At 55.0% G+C, this 7,793-nt stretch overlaps 1 protein-coding gene across 2 annotated transcripts in view; it reads right to left on the bottom strand.

Moving 5' to 3' along the window:
• The window catches only part of LOC113214225 (putative uncharacterized protein DDB_G0271606), a 100,410-nt gene extending 94,827 nt beyond the window's left edge, over positions 1–5,583 (bottom strand). Inside the window, exon 1 of one of the 2 annotated variants that reach the window (XM_052264461.1) lies at positions 5,506–5,583. The gene's annotated coding sequence lies outside the window, so the exon portion shown is untranslated. Of the gene's footprint in view, positions 1–5,206; positions 5,358–5,505 lie in introns of those variants that run through there. The other variant, XM_052264460.1, reaches the window with a different exon arrangement.
• Positions 5,584–7,793: the final 2,210 nt, after the last annotated feature.

Below are 7,793 nucleotides of genomic sequence, written 5' to 3'. Positions count from 1 at the left end.
GCGCAGGCCGACCCCCGAGTCCCTTCAGTATTCAAACATGCTGTGATTACGGGACGGCAGCCCTGTCAGGTGCCGTGCAGCAGCCCGCTGCTGCTAACCGGCGCCCGGCGGCGACAGAAACTATTATTATTGACAGCCCTAGTGCGCAAATAAAATAGCTGCAGGCCAAAGAGCGAACGCTAGAGGCGGTATTCCTGGGCTCTCCGGGTGACTCAGCAGACTTCGGCAGCAAGCAGCAAGGCGGTAGGACGGGTGTGTGACAGCTCTCAAGTTGTGAACAGCTCTATGGAGATGTCAAAATCGCCCGCCTCAAGCCTCCACCCCCCACCCCCCAACCTCCTCGTACCGAAAAACGTCAAAGTGCTCTGGGCGGGTCACCTCCCTACAAACTGCTCCTATCCAGATCCAGCCTTTGGTCGCGACAAAAACGTACAAAAACATTTCAAAATGTTTTTGTTTACTTTCGAGAAAAATAATAACGTGCGATGGCTTGCAAAAGAGATCAATCTCTTCTTCCCTGGCCGCGTCCACTTTGCGACTTTCTTATCGGTCCCCAGCGTCACGCCAGTCAAGCTCGCCGTCTTTGTCAACAACACGCTTCAGACTTTCCGTCGTCCGCAGAGGAGACTTTTCAGCTCGGACAATTCTTTCTTCTTTTCCAGCTGTCGGTTGAGTGAGACGGTATTTGGTGATACCAAAACTTATATTCACTACTTTAAAAAAATACATGCTTTTGTTCTGCCTCATCGCCGCGCCACACCACCCAGCAGTAGGTTACCTCCACGTTCCTCTTATCGGGAATCCTCCTCGTACCAGCGGCACTAATTTAGCTTTCACTTCTGAAATCTGATTAGCCATACATTTCGCAGCATCGACAGCTACTCTAGTAGTGGGTGTGACTCCCCCTGATAACGGCTTCCTCTGTAACGTCAGCATGTCTCTATCTATCGCCAACTTGCCAAAACAAGGTACGCCTATGATACGCCAGCAGTCAGCACCCTTTCGTCAACTACTAAAGAGAACGAGTTACTTCAATTTCTGTTCCTGTTATTGCACTGCTTTATTTCAAAATGAGGTGGTAAAACGCCCTTTTGTCTTTTGCTTTTTTTTCGGAAACGAATGAATTAGGGTTATGAGCCACGGTCAGTGCGCGTGGTCATTCTCAGCACCTGTGCTGTGCTCTGGGCCACACACAACAACAGAGCCATCTCTTCTATCGACTCGGCCTCGTTGGCGGTGGGGCGGTAGCTGGCGGTAGCTAACTCTAGCTAGCTGGCGCGCCTGGGCGGTGCGGGGGTGTGGGTGTGGGGGACGAAATAAGCTAGACTCGGGTCATTACTTTGTTCCGCGCTCGCCAGCTAGCGCCAGCCTGCCCATCACTAATTTGAATCTGCCCGCGCTTGGCGGTGTGCAGACAGCGGAGCGCGGCCCTCCTCGCCCCGCTCCTAGCCGAGCCGCTCTGCGACACTTTTTAGGCAGCTCGCGGACGGCACGCCGAGCGGCACGCAGCAGTGAAAGCACATCATGATGATGTTCGGGCTGGAGGAGCAGGCAGCATGCGCACAGTCTGCGGTCCTAGACCTAGAGAAGGTGGAGTGGAGGGGACGGCGAAGTTCACAAATCGTGTGGCAGAGGGGGGGGGGGGTACGTTGTTGTCCACTCCACCACGCCAAGCTATTGTCACTGTACACTGTTAAAAATAGTTTAGGATTTCCTAACACTACTTGCTCTGTAACTGCGAACACTCCTTCACAGTAGAAAACCGAGCATTTCGTCATCTCAATTTGAAATGCTAGACCAGCCCTAATACTTCTAATTAAGTTGATTAACTTTTACAAAGGGAACAAATGCTTTGATTTCCCAAAAAATCACGAAGAGTTTTGGAAAACTTTTTCCCAACAAATTCTTCGCGATGTTCTGACTTTAACGGTGTGGTTTGCTCAACTTTTGACTTCGGTGTGGGTCTTGGGCTTGGGCGAGGTTATGTTCGCACAAACTAATCCGTGCCGCGTGGAGGCGCGGTGACGCGGTGGCGAGGGACGAGTCCTAGACAGCGACGGCGGCGGGCGCGTGGCTGGCTGGCGGGGCCGGGCCTGCTGCTGGCGGCCTGCCAGCCCTCCCCCTCGCCTTTGCCCATCTCGCGGCGATTTATGCGGCTCATTTAACTGCATCTAAAGGATCTGTCGCAGCCCTTTTTCATGCTTCAGGAGATGCGTGAACATCTTAGTGAGCTACAGGTGCGCCGCGCATAGCTTTTCGCCATTGCGCCCGCCGCCACGCCGACCGACCCTTATATTTTTGGTCAGATTGCTCCACGATTTATGTGTGTTCGGCTGGGTCGAGGCTGGGCCGCGACGAGACACTGTCTTAGGCCAAATCCTCCCAGTAATGCCTTTGAACGTGACTTTGATTTGGATTTATAGAACACTGCTCCTCCTGCCGTCTGCCCCGCGCCGTGCCCCGCCGCGCCCCGCCGCGCTAGGGGTGGGTGGTCTGCCAGCTGTCACGGCTGCGGCTGCCGAGCCCGCGCCGGTGGTGGGTGGGGGCGACGAAATGCAGACAGTAAATGATCTTGGCAGCTTCCATTACGAGTTGCATACGTTTAGAGATCCACGCGGAAGGCAGTTTACAAATGCGGTGCACCGGCGTGTCGTTAACTCGGCGGAATTGGAAAGAAATTGGTCGCGACAAGGCGACGCCGAGGGGAGCGCCGGCTGGGCGGGGGGCAGACCGTCGGCCGGTAATGCCGCGAAAATGGAACGCACTCGAAACACTTCGCCACGGTTCCGCCACCTTTTCTTTTTTCGGGACGATCGTTTTCGAACCCTTTTTCCTGCGCGTCGCGTCGACGCGTTATCGTGCATTGCGCCAATTAAACACTCGCGCACTCGGGATTGCGAAAATTCAAGTCGGTCAGTGGATTACAAGGACAAAGACGTATCGGTCACACCTCCGCGCGTAATCTTATCAAGGACAAGTTTCGTCTCGGAAGCCTCCCACCGCGGTGGCGGAAAAAAAAATGACAAGCACAAGAAAATAAAAATAAAACGAACAACGAGGGCGAAAAAAGGGAGAGAGGTGGAGAGGGGGGAGGGGGGGTGACCATGTTTCTCTCGAAGGAACACCTAACCTCTACTCGTCCGAGACACCTGCTGCGGCCGGCAGGGAGAGCGGGTCAGCCGGCGAGCCATGGGAGTAGATCAGGGAGGGGGGCGGGAGGGGGACAGGATGGGGGCATCGATAAATCGCATTCAGATTGATGTTCAGAGTCAAACAAACACGGGGCGTGGTCGGGGATTACAGCACGGAGAGGAATTAGCGGAAGGGAAACAGCAGCGCAGTCGGCGAGCTGAGCAGGTGTCGTTGTCGGGCGGGCTGAGAGGAGGGCTGCAGTGACAAACGGCGGGACGGCCGCGTGTCGGGCCGAGTACTAATTGGGCAGTTGCTGCCGTCCCTCTGTGCCCTGTACGCATTATGACGCGCGCGACAGGCTCTGCGACAGCTCCTCGATTCAACAAGTAATCAACGATATTAGGGTGCGGTTTAAACTATGCACTGAGCAGGCTGGTGTAATTTTAAACAAACATTTGTCATGACATTTATTTTTATTTTTATTTTTTTTTGGCGACTCCTTTTACTCAAGCACTGCCAGTGGATTTGCGATAAAATTGACACAAAATCTTGCCATAACAAATGGCATTCGGCGAATCCTATTGTTTATCAATCTGACACTCTACATGCCCAAGGACAGTATTTCTAACTAGCACCGGACTTATGTGTGCATATAACTGAGATCAGATTTTTTCCAAATATTAGGTATCGCATTTTAGATGCAATAACGTGTTATTGCATCCTATGCGAGCGATGCATAGTGGAAATCGCAAAACACAATTCATTGCAGAAAATATATTATATAAAAAAGTATCACAAAACAGATTTCAGTGTCTGTGCCGTAGGCTTTGTTTACGTATTTTCACTTCTAAATAATTAACTGCTGCGACAAAGTCTTGCAGTGCCAGGTCATGCCGCAAAGAAAGACATGGATACCCAGTAATTTGTAGCAAAATATTTCGTCCGTCGGGGGGATACAATTAGTGCGATTGCACATTAGAGCAGCGCACACCCACAACCACAGTGCTTAACCGCTCGCGGAGCGGGCGAGCGCGCGCGCACACACACATACACACACACACACACACACACACGCGCGCGCGCGCACACACACACACGCACACACACACACACACGCGCGCGCGCGCGCGCGCACGTCAGCGCTCCATTACCTCTAATACTCCGTGTGGGTGAACACTACTTTGAGTTGCCCGCCGGCACACTATCGCCGGACACTCGATCATCTCAAAGAGGCGCGCAGAGCATAGCGCAGACCCACAAGCAGAGCGCAGCATAGCGCCGGTGGTCCAGCGATTGACTGCTTCCTCACTGAAAACCTTGGAGTGAGGCGTCGCGTGCTCGAAATGAGTGAGACAATTTTGCCATCATTGTCACTGCTGATTTGAACTCGTACAGTTCACTCAAAAAAGGCTACTACATTTAACATATGTCACTTGTATGAGGAAGTTGCCCGATAAGAGGAACAAGAAGAAGGTAGCACTGGGGAGGTGGCGTGGCGTAGCGCCGTCCCTAAACAAAGCAGAAGATGAGCGACAGTCTAGCAGAGGTTAGGATGCGTGTCGTTAGATTTCAAACAGTTTAGAACGGGCCTATGCATCCAGCACCTTGGTACCACCTATACCAAAGCTTTTTACGACAGTTGAATCATTATCAATGAGTTAAAATTGTACCAATGCAACATGTCCGTACACTAACCTAAACAACGACACCGGGACGGTTTAGAAGATTGTATAAACTTACTTTTCCGAAGCCAAACTTTACAGAAGCACTTTTTGACACAAGATTGTTACGCCGGTCTATTATGGACCCTATTTTTCTTTAGAAATTCAACAAAACTTGATTTATGATCACACATCCACTTGCGACAAAACACAGTATGGTCGCCCGCGTTCTGCTTTGTTTAGGGACGGCGCTACGCCACGCCACCTCCTCAGCGCTACCTTCTTCTTGTTCCTCTTATCGGGCAACTTCCTCATTCTAACACTCTGTGACGTCACATTTAGAAGACCGTGACTCATGTCACATTCGAAGTCTGTTGTCAAATTCCATTTAACGTGACGTCCTATGCACATACTTCTTTCGCGCCTCTCCTCTACCCTCCCGAGCACCTCATGCGGGGAACGGCAGTGGCGGAGCGGCAGCGCCTGGCCTGCCCAAGCGCGCCAGCCACAAACCCACAGACGCGTGCTGCTGCGCCCGCTCTGCGCTTTCCAACTGGTATAGACAAGTCTTCTTGCGGACGATTTAGAAAAGAATTATCTCGTATCTGACGAAAACAACCGCGTTGTTGTCAGTACCTTAAAGGTCAAGCAGCAGGAATACTGAAAGATAGCGGAAAACAATCAGGAAACAGGACGTGTCGCCTTCGGTCACCTGCTGCTCGCGCCCCGTAATAGTGCTGTCGAGGAGTGTGCCGCCCTCCTCCGCCTAGCCGGGCTAGAGTTGTCGGGCCGGGCTGCGCCGCGCCGGGTGTGAGTGAGCCGAGCGGAGCAGAGCGCCCGTGAGAAGGTTGCGAGCCAAGGCCTCGACATGCAGCCAGATAACGCAGCGGGAGCAACGGCCCCCTGGGAAAATATAACGTGCCGTTTTTGCGTCAGTGTGAGTGTGTGTGTGTGAGCGCGCGCGCGCGCCCGCACTAGGGAGTATGAGATGAGGAGGATGCACAATGGGGTTGACGCGCGCGGGGAAAGTAGCGCCAGACTGTGGCGGCTCGTCCTCATTCATATCGATTCGTGGTCAGATGATCCACTCGAAACGAGAAGACGAGACGACACCGACGCGCGACGACTCGACTCTTTGCTTTGCAGCACGAGCCGGGCGGCGGGCGCCGCGGGACACGCCTACTCCCGTGGGGCTCAGGCTGCTCGAGATGTGGGAGGCCCCGCAGAGGTTAGAGCGAGCTCGTGTGTGCAATTGTGCATAGAGGATAGGTAAGGCCGTCTTCTAGGTGATGCAAGTTGGTAGAGGGGGAGGGGGCGAATACACACACACACACACACACACAGAGGCTTGCTTCATGACCCGGAGGGCCTTGACGCTGAGGGCGGTGAGGCCTGGTGCACTGCGTCAAGGGCGCGTCGCGCGTAACCTGACAACAGACAGCGACGCCCGCCCCCCCGGCGGCGCGCTCAGTCGCGTTCAAAAACTGCGAATGCTGACCGCGGCGCACACGCAATATTTTAAAACGTGCACAAAATAATCCGTCTTTTTCCCGAGAGTGTGCACATGGATAGGTTTTGTTCTCGCAATGCTCGGTTCTTGCAATCCGAGCCGAGGGTTAAGCCTACTGGCAATTAGAAGACGACCGGATCGGCTGCCTTCCATCACACGCACGCGCTCGCTCCCCCCCCCCCCCCCCCCCCCCCCCCCCCCCCCCCCCCCCCCCCCCAACACACACACACGGACACAGCGACGTGCGCGCGCGCCATCTCCTGACTCGCGTCTAGCGTGTCGCGGGCTTCTTCATTTTCCGCTGTGAACGCAATTCGCTCTGCCTCTTCAGTCAGTCTGCCCGGGCAGAAGTGAGGCGGTAGGGGGGAGGGGGGAGAAGAGAGTGGCAAGTGGCTCAAAATGAGTTCAGACCAGTGAGAAAGAAAGGGGTTGAAATTGGGAAACATTGACGTAGCCCCCCATGCACGTCAAACATCCATCCACAAAAACGACGAGAAAGATTTCTTTTTAAATAAAATTTTTGTTTTTCCAAGAATGGAATGGATGTGCGTGCAACACTAATTTGAAAACGTTTATTTTTAAATGGAATTTTTGTTTTTGAAAGAATGGAATGCTACACTCATTTCAGAACAACCATTAGAACCACCTTTTTTACCCAGTCCCTCCACACGTACAGGTTAGTTGAATAGTCTCCTGTTTTATTTGGACCACATATATAACATCGGCAGCGTCACGAGTTTTAGAGCAGAGCTGCTGATATTTGAATAGTCGCGCGCTGCATGACCCAATTAGTTGCCAGGCGGCGGCGCCGGCGCGCTGCTCTCCGGCACGTGCCGCGCCCCGTGCCGTGCAGAGCGCCGCGCCGTGCAGAGCGCCTCGCGCCCGCGCCGCCTTCCAGGAACGCAGCGCGCCGTTCCTGTGGCGGCCGGAAGCCTAGCACGGCGTGGCACTGCAGGGCTTGGCACTGCAGGGCGGGGCGGGGCGGGGCGGGGGGCGCCACCGGGGCAGATGTAGACGTAGATACGCAGGGGCAGAAAAGATGCCCCCTTCGCAGCGCGGGGAGTCTTGTGATCAGCTGTTTCGTGACACGGCGCGTCCGCTTGGGGGCTTAGGGGTGGACTGCACCCAGCAGGCGGCGGCGGCCGCGGTGGCTGCTCCCTGGAAGACGCGAACAGGAGGCAGTCAGGGAGCCAGGCCGCGGCCGGCCGAGCCGCCGACTCTATCAATCGCCAGAACGTCGCGCGCGTGACAAGCGATTCTGCGAACAGTGCGTCGGGCCGGGCTGGGCCGGGGGACCCCGCGGCGGCGGCGGGCGGCGGTCCCCCGTGGGTCCCTCGCGGCCCCGGCCGAGCAGGCCCCGGCTCTCGTTACGGAATGCAACAGGTGTCGCCTGCCCGACGACGCCCCGGCGCCGGCCGCGGTCGGTCGGCTCCCTGGAATGACACCCGCCGCAGGAACTTCAGACCGGCCGCCACCCCTCATCGCAGGCC

The sequence above is a fragment of the Frankliniella occidentalis genome, unplaced genomic scaffold (assembly GCF_000697945.3).
Source record: "Frankliniella occidentalis isolate FOCC.00 unplaced genomic scaffold, Focc_3.1 Scaffold19, whole genome shotgun sequence".
NCBI lineage: Eukaryota > Metazoa > Arthropoda > Insecta > Thysanoptera > Thripidae > Frankliniella > Frankliniella occidentalis.
The sequence above is the reverse complement of the archived record's forward strand: the minus strand, read 5'-3'. Positions and strand labels throughout refer to the sequence as shown.